This window comes from Monodelphis domestica, chromosome 5 (genome assembly GCF_027887165.1).
Source record: "Monodelphis domestica isolate mMonDom1 chromosome 5, mMonDom1.pri, whole genome shotgun sequence".
Classification (NCBI taxonomy): domain Eukaryota; kingdom Metazoa; phylum Chordata; class Mammalia; order Didelphimorphia; family Didelphidae; genus Monodelphis; species Monodelphis domestica.
In genome coordinates, this window is record NC_077231.1 from 107736700 (window position 1) to 107758999 (window position 22300).

General features: G+C 33.1%; 1 protein-coding gene across 4 annotated transcripts in view; it reads right to left on the reverse strand.

The window, feature by feature from the left end:
- TASOR2 (transcription activation suppressor family member 2) overlaps positions 1-22300 on the reverse strand; it is a 93350-nt gene that overhangs the window by 45239 nt on the left and 25811 nt on the right. The window lies entirely within an intron of this gene.

Genomic DNA, 22300 nt, shown 5'->3' on the forward strand with positions numbered 1-22300 from the left:
ATACAAATCCTAATTGATAAAATAAAATGCCATTTTACCTCTGCATGCACCACCAAAGACAACATTAGGTTAGAAAGGCATATCTGTGGAACAGTGGGAATTCCACTAAATTTTCAATTCACTGACTTCATAGAGAGGCTGGCTTTTAATATCCCTAGTACTCTTGACCAAGGAAGTTCTAAGGATCACTGTCTTTTCTCTTTAAAGAAAAACTATTCTAGTCTTTATATAACAAATTCTTGTTCTTGAACTGAGTCTTGAAGGAGGAAAAAGATTCTAAGATGCAGATGTGGAGAATGCAATCCAAGGATAAAGAAGGGCTTGGGTGAATTCATGAAGGTAGTCCTTAAAGCTGGGATTGGGAACATAGGATTTATTTTTTTTTTTAAACCCTTACCTTCCATCTTGGAGTCAATACTATGTATTGGCTCCAAGGCAGAAGAGTGGTAAGGGCTAGGCAATGGGGGTCAAGTGACTTGCCCAGGGTCACACAGCTGGGAAGTGTCTGAGGCCAGATTTGAACCTAGGACCTCCTGTCTCTAGGCCTGGCTCTCAATCCACTGAGCCATGCAGTTGTCCCCAGGGAATATAGGATTTAAAGCCTAGCTGACCTGGAATAAAAAGACCACAAAGAATATAGTATGAAGAAATGCTTTAAAAGTAGGTAGAAGCTAGACTGTGAGGGGACTTAAATGTTAAAGTTAAGGAGTCTATATTTTATCTTAGATGTTATGTGGAGCAACTGAAGCCTTTCAAACAAAGAAATAATAGTGTCAGGCTTATGCCTTATAAGGAAGATTATTTTGGCAGCTATAGATGATGGATTAGAAAAGAAAAAGCCTGGAGAACAGAAAGATATTACATTAATATAGAAAGGAGTTGATGAAAATCTGAACTAGAGTGAGGGCTATGAGTGGAGAGAAGGAGATGAATGCGAGAACTGTTGAGGTAGCATCAACAAGACCTGGAAATCAAGGATGACTCTTAAGATTATGAACCTAGATCATTAGAAGTATGATGAAGTCCTCAAAAGAAACAGCAGGGTCCAGTCTGAAACAAGGTGATTTTAGGAAAGAAGAGCAACAACTATCAACAGTTCTATACAGCATTTAAAAGCTTGTGAGATGATAATTACAGTCACATTTGAACCTGACAACAACAATAGCAGCTAGCATTTCTATAGCCCTTTAAGGCTTGCAAAGTGATTTACAAATACTATCTGATTTGATCTTCATAACATTCCAATAAGGTAGATGCTATTATTAAAATCTTCATTTTACAGATGGTGAAACTGAGGTTGAACTTGCTCAGAGTTAGTCTGAGGTAGGATAAGAATCCAGGTCTTCCTGATTCCAAGTCCACTAGAATACCTAACTGCTTATAACAACCCTGAGAAATATTACATTATCAATTTTTTTACAGAAAAGTGAGGCAGATAATGGGCTCTGTTTTGAACATACAAATTTGAAATCCCTAAATAATATCTAGGGGAATATTCCAGAAGACAATCAGGAACTGAACTGAAGAGAGAGATTAGAGCAAGATAATATAGTTTCCTGGTCTCTGGCACAGAGACAACACTTGAACCGACAAAAACAGATACTCTGACATCAGACTATCAGATTGTCAGATTGTGTGAGACAAAGGTTTAGGATGAAAGAGAGTTTAACAGTAAGTAGGGTTCCAACAGACAAAATGAAATGGAGGAGCAGGGAAAAACCATGGAAGGGTATCACAAGTGGATAAAAGTACAGAAAGAATGATAAGGGGAAAGAATTTTCATTTTCGCACATCACAACTCTGAATCGGAGTTTAGAAGAACAAGAGATGGAAGCTTGCTAGGCAAATATAAAATATGACAAGGGGTGGCAGGGAGGAAGTGAAGTTATCAGTTATTTCAGAAACAGAAGTTTTGTTAACTAATAAAAATTTCTCTAAACAGCTTGCAGGCAAATGCTTTCTAAGGGTCTGTTAGGGCAACTATGGAAAAAGCTCAGAACTAATAAGTCACTGTAGCTCTGGGAAAGAATTACTATAATTTCCCATTTAGTTGTAGATGCTGAGACCTTTCTGATGTTTGTGAATCCCAACTTTAAAAGTTATAGTTTTTGAATCCACACCTGCTTTCCATTATCCAGGTCCTAGGCATTATACCTTGCAAGACTCGACTCTTCCTTTCTCACACCTCAATACAGAAATTTGATGGGGTTTGGATACTACCATGCCTAAACAACTTTCAATTGTAGGAATAAGAAAAAATAAATGGACTTTTGTTGCAATACTTTCATATGGATTATTTTTAATTAAAGTCTAGTAACAGATAGTAGGACAGACTTGTGCTAGTTATAAACCCTAAAGATGTCACAGGTCTTAGTTCTTCCATTAATGTAATAAATTCTTAAATAAGTATTGTTGGTTTCACCTCAAAACTTAGTAAGTAATTCTGTTTGTGCTTTAAGAACTACTTCTTCTCAAAATTATAAAATGCTTCAGATACAGCCTTATCAGGATTCAGAATATCAACAGACCTGTAACTTCCTATTCAACTCATACTCAAATATCTTTTCCAATGCTACATATGGCTATTCATTTGGCTTATCTTTCATATAATCTTAGGCTGATTTTTTCTTACTTAACAGACTGAAATGTTTTCCTCTTGCCAGTTTGTTATTTTTCATCTTGCTCACTCTCTAATGAAAGCACAATATTAAAGGGGAATAATCTGAGATTTATGGACTTTTGAAAAACTGCTAATTGTATTTCAATATAGTTAGCTTGCTTTATATGAAGTTATAAAGCAAGCCAATTATCGTGACATAAAATTCAAGTACTCCTAATGAAAAATGCCATCTGCCTCCAGAGAAAGAACTGGAGTCTGAATGCAGACTGACACATAATATATTTTACTTTATTTCTTCATTTTTATTTCTTTTGTTTTGAGTTCTCTTTCACAAAAGGATTAATATGGAAAGATGTTTTACACTATTACACATGTAAAATCTCTTATCAGTTTGCTTGCTGTATCAAGGAGGGGGAAGAAAAGGGAGACTTTAGCTCAAATTTTTTAAAAGGAAAGTTAAAAGAAGTTTTTTCATGTAATTGGGGAAAAAATTAAATATAAAAACAAAGTGACAAGAAAACTATAGACCAATATAATTAATGAACAGGCTCAAAATTTTAAACAAAATCCTATCAGACTATAGTGCTTTCTCCAAAAAATCATTATAATCAAGCAGGATTTAGAACAGTGATGCAAGATGGTTCAACATTAAGAAAACAATTAGCATAATTAATCACATTAAAAACTAAAACTTCTAAAACCATATGATCAATTCCTTGCCTTTGACATGCTACTCTTTTATGCTAAAAACTCTACAAAGTGTAGGCACTGAAGGATCTTTTTTAATATCATAAAAATATCTATTTAAAACCAAAAGAAACCATATATAACAATACACTAGAACTTTTTGCTGCCCAAAACAGAAAAAAGATTTGTATTGATTCAACTACAAAATGTTGAGGTAAAAATATTCTGAAAAAGATTTCATAGATTTCACTAGACTGTAAAAGGGGTCCATCACACACACACACACACACACACACACACACACACACACACACACACACACACCCCTTCTCACCCTCTTTCCTGGTTCACAAGATAGAGGAAATTTCAGGGAAGAAGAATTAGAAAAACTTTAATAATTAGTCTCTGAAGAATGCAGGTGATACTTAAAAGACTTTGATAAATGTAAGGCTGATAATGTACAATTAACCTGTCAAGTACTTAAAATATAAGGTTCTTCTGAGGCTGAACTGAGAAAAAGATTATTACCAAGGTACTCAGAAAAGAAGAAAAGGAAAAAAGTAATTCTCCTCAAATTGAGTTCCTACAGAAAGAACTGAGTATAGAAGGGCACAAGTATTTACTAAGAATCTACTATATGCCAGGCACTATGCTAAGCATTTTTACATATATTATCTCATCTGATCCTCACAACTGTGGATGGTAAATGCTATCATAATCCCTATTTTATGGTTGAGGAAATTGAGTCAGACAAATTAAGGGACTTGCCCAGGGTCATACAGCTAGGAAAAGTTTGAAGCTGAATTTCAATTCAGATCTTCTTGACTCAATTAATAAAACTACATTAGAAAAAAATCAAGGAAGCAAACGGTTTTCATTAAATATTTAAATTTTAGGATTCAAGCAATTTTGAACAGTTCCACAGTCAAATACAAAACTATATTCAAAAAAGGAAGTATTCAAAGGCAAAAAGCAATTGCCTAGGACTTTCTCATCATGGGATACATGGGATTGAGAGAAATGAATGGCTTTAACCATTTGAAAGCTCTCCACATTTGTTGTCTCCTCCAACAGAATTTAAATTCCTTTATTGTAAGACTGTTTCACTCTATATTAGTATCCCTATTCCACAGCACAGTTCCTGCCATACATTTAGAGCTTAACAAATTCATACCACAAGTTCAATTACCGATAATTCAAAAGTATTAATGTGGTAGGCATTGGGAATACAAGGACAAAAATGAAACAATATCCCTCATGAACTCACACTATGTATAGCACAGATAGAATACATAAAATACATGTAATTTTGGAAAGGATGTCACTAGAAGCTGAGGGATCAGTAAAAAATTCCTATAGAAGAGTGTAGTGGGGGAAAAAAAAGGTCTCAAAGAGGCTACCCAATTTATATAATTAGCGTTCATCTTTGTTCCTTACTGGACATTGTGAATTGAGTTCAAGGAACCTCAAATTTAACATGCCCCAAACAGAACTCATTAATTTACACCTTTCCTAATCCTCCCACCCCAAACCTACTCCTTCTTCTAACTTTTCTGTTTGTCAAAGGCAGGACCATCCTACTAAATTGACAAAGTTCAAAGCCTCATTTCCCCTTATCCTATATATATAATATCTAATCTATTACTTACCAAGTCTTGTCACTTCTATTTCCTTCCGTATTATCTTTCCTATCCACCCCTCCTCTTTCACAAGATCACCATACCTTAGGTTCACCTTCTTATCCTTCTTGCCTAGACTTACAATAGCCTGATAATTGGTTTCCTTGAGTCCAACCTGCCCCATTCTCTGATCCAAAATCAACACAGCTACCAAACTGGTATTCCTAAAGCACAAGGCTGACTGTCCTAGTCAATGAACTTCAGTGGTTCCCTATATCAATATATAGGGATCAAATATAAGTTCCTCTGTTTAGCATTTAGCACTCTTCACAACACTGCATTCAAACCTATCTTTCCAAGCCTTCATTATAAATGTTCCCCTTCATGTATTTTATAGACAAATTAAGCCAGCCTTGCTATCCTATCTCTCATCACCATGCCTTTAACAAAGACTGCCCTCATGCCTAAAATCATTACCTTATCTCCACACAAACGAATGTCAGATTTCCCCTTTTAAAAAGTCAGTCTTCAGAAAAGATTAACTTCTCCTGGAAGATTAACTTGAAGTAAAAACATTCCACTACAACATAAATTTATTTTATGAAATAACTAAAAAATATGAAATTATTTAACTAATACAAAGGGAAGTAAATGGTATAAAAGTAGCAAATAAAAATTTTTAAATATTCCATAATACCAGCAAGAAGATAAATGCAAATTTAAACAACTATGAAGCTCTCTCTCTCATTCATAAGACTGGCAAAGATGACACAGGTACTGTCATTCTAGCACAGAATTCATTACTAGAAAGCCAGTGGGGCTGGCATGCTCCCCTCATCTTCTCTCATGCTGGACCGAGCCACCCACTCCTCTGCCCAGCAGTCTAATGAGAGCACTTCCTCCCTTCCCTATCTGGGGTAAAAACATGGGGGGGCTAACATGCAGTGTGAGGGTTGTAGTTTGGGGATTCAGTCTCTAAAAGGTTCCCCATCACTGCTCTAAAAGGATAAATCCTAGCCTTAACACAAAGAGGCTCTAATTTGGGAAATAAGGATCTCTGAATGAGTAAACAAAAAAGATCCCTATGATAAAGAGCTATTATGGTTCCATACGCTCTCATAACACAAACCTCGAAGATAATAGTTCCAAAACACTTACATGCAGGGCTTAAAAAAAAAACAAACCCCAGTTGGTCACAAGTTTAACTATAATTCCTAGAAGAAATGATGGAAGAATTGAAAAAGAAAGATATTTAAAAAATGATATTATAAATGAAGTTAAGAGTCCTACAGGAAAGAAATGGGAAAAAAATGGGAACTTCGAAGACATGATTTGAATGAAAATTTAATAGTTTAGGGTAAAAGGTATAAAACCTTACTTAAATAACCCAATTAAAAAATTAGAATAGGTCAAAAGGAAGTTAATGATTCCATGATAGCAAGACATGTGGAAAAAATGTAAAACAAACAAAAAACATTAAAGAAGAAAAGATGTTAAAGTATCTCATGAAAAACAACTGACCTGGGAAACAAACTGAAGAGATCATTTAAGAATCACTGAGCTCCCCAACAATTAATTATCTTTTAAAAGATACCCTACTACTACCAAGATCTTTTAGAACCAGAGGAGCATGTGGAAAAGAAAAAAAAATTCACTTGTTATTTCCTGAAAGAAACCCCAAAATGAAAACTCCCAGGAATATGAAGCCATAAGTTAGCATGGCAAAAGACTTATTATTAGCAGCTATTATTATAAAGGAGCAGAGAGTATGAAATATGATATTTGAAAAAGGTAAAAGACATTACATCACAACCCAGGATAAAATACCTAGCAAAATTTAAGTATAATCCTAAAGGAAAAAAAGTGGACCTTTAATGAAGAGGACTTTCAAGAATTCCTGATGAAAAGAACAGAGCTGAGTAGAAATACAGAAATATAGGAATCAAGAAAAATAAAATGGTAAGTATAAATAAATAATCAGGGGGAACTATATGCAAAGATTAACATGCTTACATTTTAATAAAGATATGCAATACACATATCACTTTAGGCTAATGTCATTAGAGGTCATAAAGGGAATATATAAAAGAGGGCCAGACATGTTACCTTATTATATTAACAGAAAAAAGAAAAAGGAAGGGAGAAAGCATACACTAGGTAGGAAAAAAAAAGAACAAGAAAAGAAGGAGAATTTAATATCTTGTGTAATCGGAGTCCTCAGGAAGAAAATACTACAAAGAGAAAAAAGATGAGAGGCAGCAGGCATCACTTGAACCTCATTTCCATTTGGACATTGTTAGACAGACACAGAGTCTGATGTAAAAATACCGAAAATTCAATGGGGAAATAGGAGAGAATGGGGAAAGAGAATGGAGGGTAGATTCAGGGAGATAATAGTTTTAACCAAAAACAAGCCCTAACTTTAGACAGTAGATGTGTCAAGAAAAATTTTAGAAGAAAAAAGGGGTAATAGATTAAGAGAAAAGAGGGGCAAGGAAGCACAGTGTTCATCAAGCATAGCTCTCAGGAACTTATTTCTCTCACTTACCCTCTTTATTTATTTGTAAAACAGATGTGATAAGCAAAGAGGAAAAAATATAAGAGAACAGTATGGAGGGCAATAAACAATTAGCAGTTAAATGGTGAATGTGAATGATATGAACTCACCTATAAAATGGAAGAAAAGAACAGATTAAGAAGCATAATCTAATAATATGGTATTCTCACACACACAAAATACACTTGAAAAATAGACACTCACAATTAAAATAAGTGGTAGAGCAAACTATATCATGATTCAATTAAAGCCAAAAGATTAGGAAGGTAGCAATAATGATCTCAGACAAAGCAACAGCAAAAACATACTTGATTAAAAAGAGATAAAAAGGAAAGCTAAATTATGGTGAAAAGTATGACAAAAGGAATTTTGGTAATTAAAAATTTAAAAGAGGGGGCAGCTGGGTAGCTCAGTGGATTGAGAGCCAGACCTAGAGATGGGAGGTCCTAGGTTCAAATCTGGTCTCAGACACTTCCCAGCTGTGTGACTCTGGGCAAGTCACTTAACCCCCATTGCCTAGTCCTTACCACTCTTCTGCCTTGGAACCAATATACAGTATTGATTCCAAGATGGAAGGTAAGGGTTTAAAAAAAATGTTCCGGGAATAAACTTTCTGCTATTGTTTCTTTATGATTTAGTTATTTACCTTCCAATTTATCATCATTTCTTCAATAGCCCTTTATTAGATATGACATTATTATATTAGGGTCTGATAAATATGTTTAAATTTTCTGCATTTTTTGGTCAAGTTTTTAGACTCTAATGCCTAGTCAATTTTTGTAAAGCTACTATGCACAGCTATAAAATGAAGATACTATTTTATTTCATTTCTTCAGTAATTGCAACAAATCTTTCATAATTAACTTACCTAAAATTCCATTCAACCTTTTATTTTATTTTATTTTATTTTTGTTAAATTTGTTTAGGTGTGAAAGGGGTACTTTGAGGATCTTCCCTTTTATAATTTTACTTTTTTTTCCCTCACTCTTTTCCCTTTCCTTTAAATATTTAAGTGAAATACTATTCTTTGAAGTTTTTATTTTATTTTATTTTTGTTTTTGGTTCCAAGGCAGAAGAGCAGTAAGGGTTAGGCAATGGGGGTCAAGTGACTTGCCCAGGGTCACACAGCTGGGAAGTGTCTGAGACCAGATTTGAACCTAGGACCTCCCATCTCTAGGCCTGGCTCTCAATCCATTGAGCTACCCAGCTGCCAATTACACATTAAGGAATGGGCATGCACTTAAAACACTAAAAAACCACTATGGCAGGTAAAAGATGAAATGACTGAGGAAACAAAGGTCGGAGATTCTGAATATGTCTATTTGTTAAGTAATCCAAGCCAATTACATAAAAAATTAGGACCAGGACTTCTCAGCTTTGGTACTGAACTAAAAATACAGGGGGATATAGATTCTTATGTACTAAATATGATTAGATAAAAACAATTAATTAAAAAATTATAAGCCAAAATACAAAATTAGGCAATCTAATTTCTAATTAGAAGAAAGATTAGGGGCTTTCAAGTTGGGAAGAGGAAAGTGAGCAAGCACAATTTCCTGAACTTCCCAGAAAAAGAGGTGTCTCACTCCTCCAAGTGTCTGTATTTGATAAAAGAAACATGGAAACAATAAGTAATTTGAACAATATAGGGCCAGTTTTCAGATAAGGTCTATGGGTTGTTTGAGAGGTATAATTGTGGGTTTGAGTTAAGGGTCTCTAAGCAACAGGTAGAGATGATCCAGCTTCCCAGCCACTTAGGCTGAGTTCAAATAACACAATAATATTTTCTCACAATTACCATAATTGAACAGTTTCCTCACAAAACAGAAATTGGAGTAACCCCATATTTGAACGGAAAAAGAATTGCGATATCTCTAATTCCCACAATTCCTTCACCATCAAATCAAAAATCTACTTAAAACATCAAAAGAGAAATTGTTTAAAAAATTAGTGAAATAGAAAAATTAGTGAAAATTAGTGAAAAAATTAAAACAAATGTAAAGAAACCACTGAATTAAATAAAACTAGGAAATGGGAGTTTGCTAGGAAAAAATTAACAAACTAGCAAATTTGATTTTAAAAAGAAAAATCAAATTATAGGCATCAAAAAAAGGGGGAATTCAAAACAAATTAAGAACAAAGGACATTAGAAGGCATTTTGCACGTTAAGTACCAAGAAAACTGACAACTAAAATGAAACATGAATATTTACAAAAACATAAAATGGTCAGATAACAGATTAGAACATTGAATGACCCAATCTTGTAAAAAGAAATTGGCCAAGCCATAAATGAACTTATAAAGAAAAAAAAAACTGAGAACCAAGGGATTTACTGATGAATGCTATCAAATATTTGAAGAATAATTCACCACAATATGACATATATTACAAAAGAAAGGGTCTTACCAAATGCTTGCTATGATATAAATATGGTCTTGATACCTAAACCAGGGAGAGAGAAAAGCATACCACACAAACAATGAAGAAAACTAAACTCAAAAAAAGGAAAGAACCTCAGAAAAGTTGATTGAACACTTAAGATTCCCAAGAGAAGTGTGATCTCAGGACCAAAAGTAAAAGAAAGAAAGAAAATGAGAGGAAGTTAAGATGGAAGAAGCAAGATGTATAAGGAAGAAAGGAATTAGAGATACCTAAGAGACAAACCAAGAAGGAGAATATAACTCAAAAACAGCTAAATGAAATCCCTCCAATAAAAACACTGTTTATCTACAAGGTTAATTAGAATTCAAAAGGGAAATGATGTGTTTTAGTTTCAAATGATAACTATGAATAAAAAGCATTGTAGTGAGGTTCTAAATATTATGAGTAATGAATCCCATTAAATAAACGGCCATAGTATTTGAATACCTATTTGAAGTTATAATTATTTTTTTAAATGGTCATTGGTTCTAGCTCAGTAGACATCTACAATGAAAAAAAATTTTAATGTTTTTACTGTTTATTAATGTAATAACAGAAAAGAATAAGAAAAATCTACTTTTGCCTATTACAAAGTAATAATATGGAAAGAAAATTTTTAAAAAGTTCTTAATATCATACCTAAAGATATATCTAACAATGACAAAATATAACAATAACAATATATCTAACAATGACAAAAATGTCCTTATTGTTTAGATTGAATTGTCTTCTTTCTTTCAATCTTCATGTATACTTTGATATGTGTATGTGTGTATATATATATATGTATCAATGAGGTTGAATGCTTTCATTCTTACATAATAAACCAAAATATATAACTGGATGACCTGATGCATTATCTAATATTGGTAATAATAATAAAATAATAAAAGTAATATCGTTCTGGGATATTTTTTAACAGATAAGGTAAAATAACTTGGAAACTAGCCCTTTTTAAAGTATTATTTTATTTTTAGTTCTAGATTCTCTTTATCCTCCCACCCCTTTCCCCCAACTCTCATATATGTGTGATAAATATGACTTCATACTTATTTACGGAGTCACACAAAACAAAATTTTGCATTAGCCATGGTTCAGGGAGAAAAAATAAAGATTTTTATATAGTTTATATAGTACTTACCATGTAGCAGGCACTATGAAAAGAACTTTACAATTATTAAATTTTATCCTTACAACAACTCCAGGAAGGAGGTGTTTATTATTATGTACATTTAATAGATAAGCAAACGAGGGGAGGGGGGGAAGGGAATTTAAGTGACTTTCCCAGGGTCAAAAAACTAGTAAATGTCTGAGATTATATTTGAATTTAGGTCTTACTGCACACCTACCTGGTTCAATATTGCTTTTTACTATATAAATTCTTCTCTTGCTTCTGCTCACATAACTTTGGATCTTCATATAAATCTTTGTAGGTTTTCTAAAACTATTCCCTTCACTTTTCTTTTACAACACAATCATATTCCATAACATGCATATACCATAACTTGTTTAGGCATTCCCCAATTCATGGACGATTGCTTAGTTTCCAATTCCAATTCCATTGTTACCACAATGGGGATAATAATAGCACCTCTCTCCCAGAATTGTTGTGATAATGAAATTAAATGCTGCTACATTTTTATACAGATATATGGGTTTTCGTTTTTTCTTTTCTGTATGTGTACAAAGTACACATAGTCTAATAGCTTTTTGGGCATAGTTTCAAATTGCTTTCCAGAATGCTTAGAGTACTTTGCAGCTCTACCAACAGTGTACTAGTGTACTGATTTTCTGACATTCCCTCCATCATTTGTAAATTTCCTTTCCTATTATCTCAACCAATATGATGGCCTCAAAATTGTTTTAAATGTACATTTCTCCAATTATCCATAACATTTTTTAATACTAATAACTTTAATGTCTTCCTCTGAAAAATTGTAATGCATAACCACTGGGCATTTATCAACTAGAGAATAGCTTAATTATTCTTAGAAAATTGGCTCAGATCTCTACATACTGGAGAAATGAGACCTTTATCAAAGAAAACTGCTGCAAAGATTCTACTCTCATTCCTGCACCCCTCCCCTCTTACTTTCCCTCTTAATTTTTGCTGCATTGGTTGTTTTTACGCAAAATTTTTTTATTGTATGTGAACAAAATTATCCATTTTCCCTCCCATGAGCCATTCTGTCTCATTTTGCATGAACTCTTCCCCTTATCTTCAGATTTAAGAGGTAATACCTTCCAAGTTCTACTTACCCTTTATGTCTAAATCATGTAGCCACTTTGAATTTATTTTGGTAAATGATGTGAGGTGTTGGTAGATGACCACTTTCCACCAGACTACTTTCCTGATTACCCAGCAGGTTTTTTAAAATAATGAGTTCTTACCCTGTAGCTAGGATAGTTGAGTCTATCAAACACCATGTTACATGTACTCATTTGCTTATGTTATTGTGTACCTAATCTGTTTTATTGATCAACTTCTCCATTTCTTATTCAGTACCAAATTGTTTTGAAGACTATACTTTAGTAATATATTTTGAGATTTGCTACTGGTAGGCCATTTTCCTTCCCATTTTTTTATTGTCTTCATATTCTTGTCTTTTTATATCTCCAGATGAATTTTATTCTTTTTTTTGAGCTCTATAAAGCCTTTGTAATTTGATTAGCATGGCACTGAATAGATAAATTAATTTATGAAAAGCATCATGATTTTTGTTAGATTGATTTAACCTACCATGAGCAATTAATATTTCTCCTAAATTATTTAGATCTATCATATAAAGTGTTTTGCAATTGTGTTTCTTAGTTCCTTAGTGGATCTTAGCAAGGAGATTCCCAATATAAGATGCTGTTTACAGTAATATTAAATAGGATTTCTCTTTATAGCTCTTCCTCTTGGGCTTTGCAGGTAATATGTAGCAATACTGATGATTTTTATGTGGGCATATCCTGAAACTTTGACAAAATTGTTGTTTAAACTAGTTTTTTAGTTGACTGTCTAGGGTACTCAAAGTAAGCCATCATATTCATCTGCAAAAAATGAGAATTTCATTTCCTCATTGCCTAGGCATATTGCTTAAATTTCTTTTCCCTGTATTATTGCTATAGCTAGTATTTCTAGGACATGAAAAATAATGAATAATTATACAAATAGACATTCTTGCTTTATCCCTGATCTTACCTGAAAGGCTTCTATAGTTTATTTTAATTACAGATAACGCTTACCTTTGGTTTTAGATACTACTTATAATTTTAATAAAAGCACCATCTATTACTATTTTCTAATGTTATTAAAAGAATGGTTGCATTTTGTCAAGTTTTTGTATATGAAATATTCTTATCATTTTGTTTCTGTTCTTAGTGAGTTAAGTTGTACTCATAGTTTCCCTAATACTGAAATAGATCTAAATTTCTGACAATTCTAACTTGGTCATAGTATATGACCTATGTGCTATATTGTTGCAATCTCCTTGTTAGTATTTGATTTAAAATTTTTTGCCTGAATATTAGGGAAATTAGTTTTCTTTGTTTTGGCTCTGCATGGTTTAAGAATTAAGGCTACATTTGTGTCATACAAAGAATTTGGTAGGGTCCCTTCTTTATCTATTTTTTCAAATAATTTTCTTAGTATTAGGACTGTTCTTTAAATATCTGATATAATTCATTTATAAATCCAATTGCTCCTGGGTATTTATTTTCCTTTTCTAAGCTCATTTATGCCTTGTTCAATTCTTTTTCTGGAACAGAACTATTTAATTGTTCTATTTCTTATTCTATTAATCTATGTGATTTATGTTTTTTATAAATATTTATCTACTTAATTCAGACTGCTAGTTTTATTGGAAAATTCATGTTTTTCTAAATATTCAAATATTTCATTTAGGCCCAGTTTTACTTGCATATAGTTTGGCAAAATGATACATAAAACAATTATTTCATCTTCATTCACTATTTTCATTTTTGATACTAGCAAATTGGTTCTTTTTAAATGAAATTTTAAAATTCTGTATCAAAATGCATTAGAAAAATATATGCTCAGTTACAGTGCAATAGGAATGTGATTAGTGTTTTGATGTTAAAGGATTACTCTACTGCAAATATGAATAACATAGAAATAAATATGCTTTGAACAATGATACATGTATAAACCAGTGGAATGATTTGTCGGCTTTGGGAGGGGGAGAGAGCAGGTGAGGGGGAATTATGCATCACTTAACCAAGGGAAAATATTCTAAATAAAAAATTTTTTTAATTGCCATTAAAAAAGTAATTCTCTATCTATTTTACTGGTCTTTGTGAAGGTGGTGCCATGCAGTGCTGAGAAAAAGTATATCCTTTCTATTCTGATTGAATACTCTCCAAAGGTCTATCAAAAAATTCTACTGATCTCTTTAACTTTTTTTATTTTCTGCTTAGATTTCTCTGGGTCTGAGAGGGCCAAAATTAGGTCCCCATTATTACAGTTTTACTATCTACTTACTTTAACTCAGTTCATTTTTCCCTCAAGAATATGGATCTTATATTATTTGGTGTATGTATGTTCAACATTGATATTAATTCATTGCTTATCATATCTTTTAGCAAACTACAGTTTTTTTCACTGATTATCTCTTTTTAATTAGGCCAATTTTTGCTTTTGCTTTGTCAGATCATGATTGCTACTATTGCCTTTTCAACTTCAGCTAAAGTATAATAGATTCTCTCCAGCCCCTTATTTTCACTATATTTATCATTCCATTTCAAAATGTGTTTCTTGTAAAGAATTGTTTTTGGATGCTGGTTTCTAATCCACTCTATTCTCTTCTGTTTTATGACTCAATCTTATTCACATTCAAAGTTAAGAATGCCAACTACATATTTCCCTCTATCCTATTCCCTTATACTAAGCCTTCTCTTTTTCACCTTGTCCCCTTCCTAAAGAATCCATTTTGCTTCTATGTTCCAGTCTCCTTTTGCTTAACCCCTTCCCCTACTACTTTCCTGTTACATAAAATAAATTTCTACACTCAATTGTGTGCTTGTATATTCTTCCCTTGCAGATGAAAGTGAAGTTCAAAAGTTGCCTACTTTCTCTAATTCGCTTCTTCATTGTACAAATTCTTCCTTGTGTTCCCCATTTTTCTTCCCCCCCCCACTCCCAGTACATTTCTTTTTCTCCCCTTCCTATTCTTATTTTGAAACCATTCCAACATAAAAGAATCACAGTAATATCCTCTAGGTAGACTCCCTCTAACATCCCAATTAATCAAATTCTGAGGGGTTACATATATATATATATCTTTCCATACAGGGATATAAATAGTCTGACCTTGTTTAATATTTTATGCTTCTCTTTTGTTTGAATATGAGATTTTCTATTCAGCTCTGGGGCCTTTCCATCAGGAAATATCTAAAAGTCCTCTATTTCATTAAATATCAACTTCCCTCCTTATAGGATTATACTCATTTTCCTGGGAAAATTATTCTTGGTTGTAATTCTAGAAATCTTTTGATTTCAATTTTGCCATATCATAATAAATATCTAGGCTCTTTTTTATGTTCATGGATTGCAAATAACCCAACTATTCTTAAAATGATCTCTCCTCAATCTATTTTCCAGTTCAGTAGTATTTCTTATGAGATATTTCAATTTTTTCAGTCTTCCGATTTAGTTTTTCTCAAGGTATCATTAACTTCCACTTGGCCAATTCTAATTTTTAAGCAATTATTCTCTTCACAGTGAGGTTTTGTACCTTTTTTGCTATGTGGCTAATTCTAATGTTTAAGATGTTACTTTCTTCAGCATTTTGTATACCATTTTTACCATTTGCATAATTCCAATTTTTAGTAGTTTTCTTAAATTGTGTTTATCACTTTAATCATATTTAATCCTCTTTTCTTGCATTGTTCTCATTTCTTTTCCCAATTTATCCTCTTTTGTTGTTGTTCAGTTATGTGAAACTTTTCATGACCCCATGGACATGGCATGCCAGGCAAGTCTAGATTCTATCCTCTATTATCTCCCAAAATCCAAGTTCATGTTCTTTGCTTCCATGACATTCTCTACCCATTTCAATCTCTGCTGCTCCTTTCTCCTTTTGCCTTCAATCTTTTCCAATATCAGGATCTTTTCCAATGAGTCCAGTCTTCTTGTTATGTGGCCAAAGTATTTAGCTTCAGTTTTAGTATGTGTCCTTCTCCAATAGTCTGAATTAATATTTTTAAGTATTGACCAATTTTATGTTCTTGCCATCTAAGACTTGTTCAAAACTCTACTATAGTACTATAATTCATGAATGTTAATTCTCATCTACTGCTTTCAATTAGTTTTTTAAATAATTATAAATTTTCTTTTTAAAAAATCACTTTAAATTTTTAAAGGAATTCTCGTTGGGTTTCTTTCCAATACACATTTTTCTTTGAGGCTTTGCTTGTAAACACACACATAATCTTACCTTCTGTTTTAGAATAAATACTAAGCATTGGTTCAAAAACAGAAGAGTGGTAAGGACTAGGCAACTGGGATTAAGTGACTTGCACAAGACTAAAGAGCTAGAAAGGGTTTGAGGGCAGATTTGAACCCAGGACCCCCCCATCTCAAGGCCTGGTTCTTTATCCACTGAGATACCCAGTTGCCCCATATCTATAGTTATTTTTAACTGACTTCTGTGTTTGTGTCTTGAGGTTCTTAGGTTTTTTGTTTGCTTACTTATTCATTTTTTCTATAGTCTACTAATTAGTTTTGGACTTCATATAAATGGGCTTATTCTACTATAAGAATATAGGAAGGGCTAAAGGTTAGAACTGAGTTCCTACTGTGTTCTTAGGCTTGGATTCAAATACCTATTTCTGGAACTTGTTTTTTGTTCCTTACATAGGTAGAATCCCAGTCTCTTTTGAGTCCCACCCTTCTCTCCCCTGGAATTGGTTAATGGCAACAGAGCTGTCAGATGGAACCCATACCTGCTCCCAGTACTAGTACAAGATGTCTTAGAATCTCTCTCTACCCAGGTGTTTTGTCCTCTTATAATCCCTGAGAAATTGGGTATTCCCCACTGCTGCTGCCACTAAAATAGCCAGCAGCAGGTTTTGCCTAATACCAACCTGTTCTCTGTGATCCTGTGGTCAGCTCCCCTACCAGGGGTCCCTGTCTTTCTTCCTATGCTTCTTTCAATTAGAAAAATGACTCATGGGGACAGCTGAGTAGCTCAGTGGATTGAGAGTCAGGCCTAGACGGGTAGTCCTAGGTTCAAATCTGGCCTCAGACATTTCCCAGCTGTGTGAGACATGGGCAAGTCACTTAACCCCCATTGCCTAGCCCTTACCACTCTTCTGCCCTGGAGCCAATTCACAGTATTAACTATAAGATGGAAAGTAAGGGTTTAAAAAAAAAGAAAAAAGAAAAATGACTCATGATGACTTTTTGGGATGATTTTATGTCTGGCACATTTTATGGATCATTGTGAAGGAAGACATAAAGAGCTAAAGCAAAATTGCTAACTCTCAATCTGTCTTCTTGATTCTCCCTCTGAAAACAATCCTTTAAAATTAGCCTTAGTCACTCGTACTTTCTTTTTTGAATGTCAAAAAACTGGAAGTGATCAATGATTGTATCAGAGCTTGAGGATTTCAAAACTGATAAAAAAGCAGCTTTGGTTTTCATTTCAAATCCTCTTCTGCATTACTTCCCAATACAAGTGTTAGGTGACTGGTAGATATTTTAAATCCAGGATGTTTTGTTGTTTTTTTTTTTCACAGAAATCTAAGTTTTGAAAGGGATCCTTTTCAGAAATAAACTTTGCTTCACCCACATTAAACATTTATTGATCAGCATTAGCCTCAAATATTTTCTTCAAAACATCAAGTAATATGTTAAACAGCTGTGTCTTGCCAAGGCACTAGCTACTTCTCTAGTAATTTTAACATTATTTAACTAAACTCAATTTTGCAAGGAATCTAACACTTGTTATGTTTCTTCACTATTCATTTAATTTACACTTTCTTTTACTGCCTTAAACAAACCTGAACCTTTTAAATGAATGACTCTTTTATTAAGATGAGTGCATTCTTTTATTATAATCTTCAATCAATACTACTAAAAGATGTTCATTTCTATCACTATAACACTTCTATTCTTTATAATTGTAAACCACAAAAAGCTGATGCAACTTAGCCTTTCTCTTTTATTTACTTATTCTTTTCTTTTCTTTTATTTGTTTATTTACTTTCTTTCATTTGTTTGCTTTATAATGTTCTGTACTGTAGATTTAGGCATTCTGGTATCTCATTCAATTTTATAGTTATATTTTATAGACCATGTTCATTCTGTTCAATTCCATCAAATTTTTGTCCTAACATAATAACACTTCATTTTTACATTAGCAGTATTTCCATCTGAAATATTATTTTTTGTCTATTTTGTTTAGGGCTTTAAAAAATATAATACAACTTTTGGTAACATGGTATGCAGCAGAAAATCATATTGGCATAATGATATCTAAAGTATAGAGTGACAATATGATAATATGCTAAAACCCTCAACTAGCTAGCATAATCATATTAATTGAATTTTGACTTACACAAAACATTCCAATATCATTGTATAATTTGTGCTAATTTAAATTGTACATTATTTGAACTTGCATTAAACATGACCTAGCTACACAGGTAAAAATAAGAAATAACAGATAAGAAAACAGGCATGGAAAGAGAAATAACAACTTAAACAAAAGAGATACAAAATCTTACCCAAGTAACAGGCTCCCTAGCAAATAGAATGGACTAAATAGAAGTTAATGAGTCTAGGAGATAACAAATGTTAAGACAAAGTTAAAAGATTTTTAAAAATAGAAGAAAATGTGAAGTATTTTATATTTTTAAAAAAGCTGACCTTGAAAACTAATAAAAAATAATATAATCACCAGAAATTCATGAAAAAGAAAATCTACAAATCATGCTTAAAGAAATTATAAAAGAAAATCACCCAGAAACATTAGAACAAGACAAAATGAAAATGTTAGCAATACTAATCAGATCTTGAAACATCAAAATGAAAACTCTCAGGAATGCCAGTGCCAAATCAGAGGAAAGAAAAAATAATCAAAAGTAGCCAGAAAGAAACAAGTTCAAATACCCAGGAATCACAATCAGAATCACACTAGATTTTGAAACTAGCATTATTAAGGAGTAGAAAGTAAGGAATAGGATGTTCCAAAAGACAAAAGATAGAGGTCTACAACCAAGAATAACTTACCCAGAAAAACTGAGTATAATCCTACAAGGGAAGAAATGGACCATCAATGAAATACAGGACTTCCAAGCATTCCTGATGAAAATATTGGAGCTGAATAGGAACTCTGAAATACAAATATAGGAGTTAAAAGAAAAATAAATAAGTAAATATAAGTGAACATTCAGACAGAACTTTTTAAAAGGTTGAACCATTTACATTCTAACGAGGGCTGAGGGGGTGGATGATACAAAAGTCCTTTTAGAACCAACATCATGGGACATAGAAGGAGTCAAATGAGACAAAGGTCTTAGGAGTGGCTTTCTTATGTTTGGATATTGATAGGAAGACAGAGGAGATACATTAAGGAAGAATGGAGATTCATTATCTCACATAATTAGAGTGAACAAGTAGAAGACTATACAAATGTGGAAGGGGGCATTGGAGAGCAGGTATCACATGAACTTCATTTTCACTTGAACTAGATAGACCAAACATACACACAATTTGGCTTAGAAATATATTCAACCCTATTCGGGATATGGGAAGGGAGAAAATAACAGAGGGTAGATTGATTTATGGAGGGATTAGCCATAAGCACAAAAAACTAAACCCTTAGACAAAAAACAGAGGTGGATGAAGGTAGAAGAGATTAAAAGGAAACAAAGACCAAGAACCTACAATACAGAGAAGAGCGAAAGGAAGAAAAAGAATGAAGAGACTAGGATAGGACCAATATGATCAACAAATAATGATTAGATGTTTTCTTATATTCTTACAACCTCTCAAAGCTCTCCAAAATGGGAATTATGCAAAAGAGATAAAGCAATCTCAGCTGTCTCTATCATCTAAGGACATAAAGCATTCAAAAAAAAGTTGTAAAACCCAATGAACTAACAAAATTATTCTCTCATATTTAATGGGCTCACTCAAGTCTTCCCACTCAAGTGCTTGCAACAGAATTCAACTATATATACAAGTCTTATTTCCTTCTCAGGGTCTCAGAAATCCAAATAGCAGAAATTTGTTCAGGGTGCAAAACATTATACAAGCACTCTGGGCCACACCATGGCACAGCTACAATAGTGAGGAACAGAGAGAACTAGGATATGAGAGTCTAAATAGAAAAGCATCATGTTAAGGCCAGTTTTGTTCCTCTAGAAGTTATTTGGGGCTGGTTAAGTATGAATTGCCCACTCTGAAAAGAGGCTGAGATAACATTGAAGCCCAATTCCCTCATAAACCACACTCAAAAGGGAAGTATCAGAAAGTGGACAATGTGAAATTCCAAGGGAGAAAAAGTCTGAAATTACCAAAGATCTCAAGAGAAACAAAATTCACTTAAACACTTTGAGCATAAGCAAATAAAAAAGGGAAGATATTAATAACAAAAGAGAAAATGGCCTCCATATCAGTTAAAAGAGGTGAAGCATCTATGAACATATAAATACTGTAAGACAAAAGAAAATGAATTATTACCTGATAAGGAAGAAGATCCTGTGGACTGAGGAGAGCATTAAACCACAATAGGAAGATTTTGAATGATTTAAAATAAAAGACTTTTGAAAGCAAAAAGTATGGCCTGTATGGCAGAAATAACTGAAACATAAAAACTTTTATTCATGTTGGCAAGACTGAAAAAAGAATTAAAAGAGAATAACTGATTAGAAAAAAATATATACAGAAATGAAGGACAATATAAAAGAAGAGAAGCAAAAGGTAACAATGTTCAAAGAAAGTATGCCTGAGGCCAGAGGGTGGCTCAGTGGAGAGAGCCAGGTCTGTAGACACAAGATCTTGAATTCAAATTTCATGTCAGACACTTCCTAGCTGTATGAACCTGGGCAAGTCACTTAACTCCCATTGCCTAGCCCTTATCATTCTTCTGCCTCTAGTAAAGAAAGCATGATTCCCATACAAACAAAACTTATTGTTTTGGAAAGTAGGATGCATAGAGATTACTTATGATTATAGGGCTCCTAGGAGAACTTGACAAATTAAAATATCTGAGCACCCTTTCTGTGGTGGCAAAAAATTGGAAATTGAGGGTATGTCCATCAATTGGGAAATGGCTGAACAAACTGTGGTACATATTGGTAATGGAATACTATTGTGCTATAAAAAAAATGATAAGCAGGTTGATTTCAGAAGAAGCTGGAAAGATCTACATGAACTGATGCAGAGCAAATTAAATAGAACTGAGAGAACACTGTATACATAACAGCAATATTAGACTGATTTTATGATGAGGAATGCTGTCCACCTCCAAAAAAGGAACTGTTGGAGTCATCTTTCACATCAGTGTATCTTTGATTTTATTTTGGTGTTTTGGTTATGTATGAGTGTGCTCTTACAACAATGATCAATATGGAAGTATGTTTTGCATGACAAAACAGGGAAAAAAATCTGAGTACCATAACACAAGAAGTAATATAAGAAAATTGTCCAGAACTTCTGAACACAGAAAAAAAAAAAGAATTTATAGCTCACCACCAGAAAAAACACTTCTGGTTTTTTCTTTTCCCTCCTCTGCTTGGACAACTGACCTCTCCCTGGATTCCATTTAGTCCTAACTAAAGTGCTAACTTCTACAAAATGCCTTCCTTAACCTCTTTTAATATCAGTACTTTCCCTTCTTTTATTATTTCTTCTTTATCCTGTATTTATTAGCTTGCTTCATATATATTTATCTGCATCTTTTCTCCTATGTGGATAGAATTTGGTCCCTAGGACTCTCTTACCTAGCATCCCATTTGTGTGCTCACGCTGGGTACGAACATACAGAGGATAAAGTTTTGATGTGACCTTGTCTCTCTCTCTCTCTTTCCTTGAACGCAGATGCTGAAGCTGGCTTTCAGCCAGGCAGGAGAATTTACACGTGATCTTACTTTAGTTAGAAAATTAAGCTTTGAACTTCTCTTTCTTTTCTTTTACTTCAAGTGATTATTTATAAACTTTATATAATTAATACCTGAAGTTATTGATATTAATTTAAATCTTTCATTTTTGGCAACCAGTGAAGGAGGAAAAAGAATTCTCAAATTTTTTTTAAGAAAGCATTTAAGTAAAAAATAGGGAATAGATTTCATTTTTGAGTGAGAAACCTTTGTGTTGTGCCTCTGCTTGGCTAACACATTGTCTCCTGGAATGTGCACTATGAAGTTTTGATTTTTTTAAATGT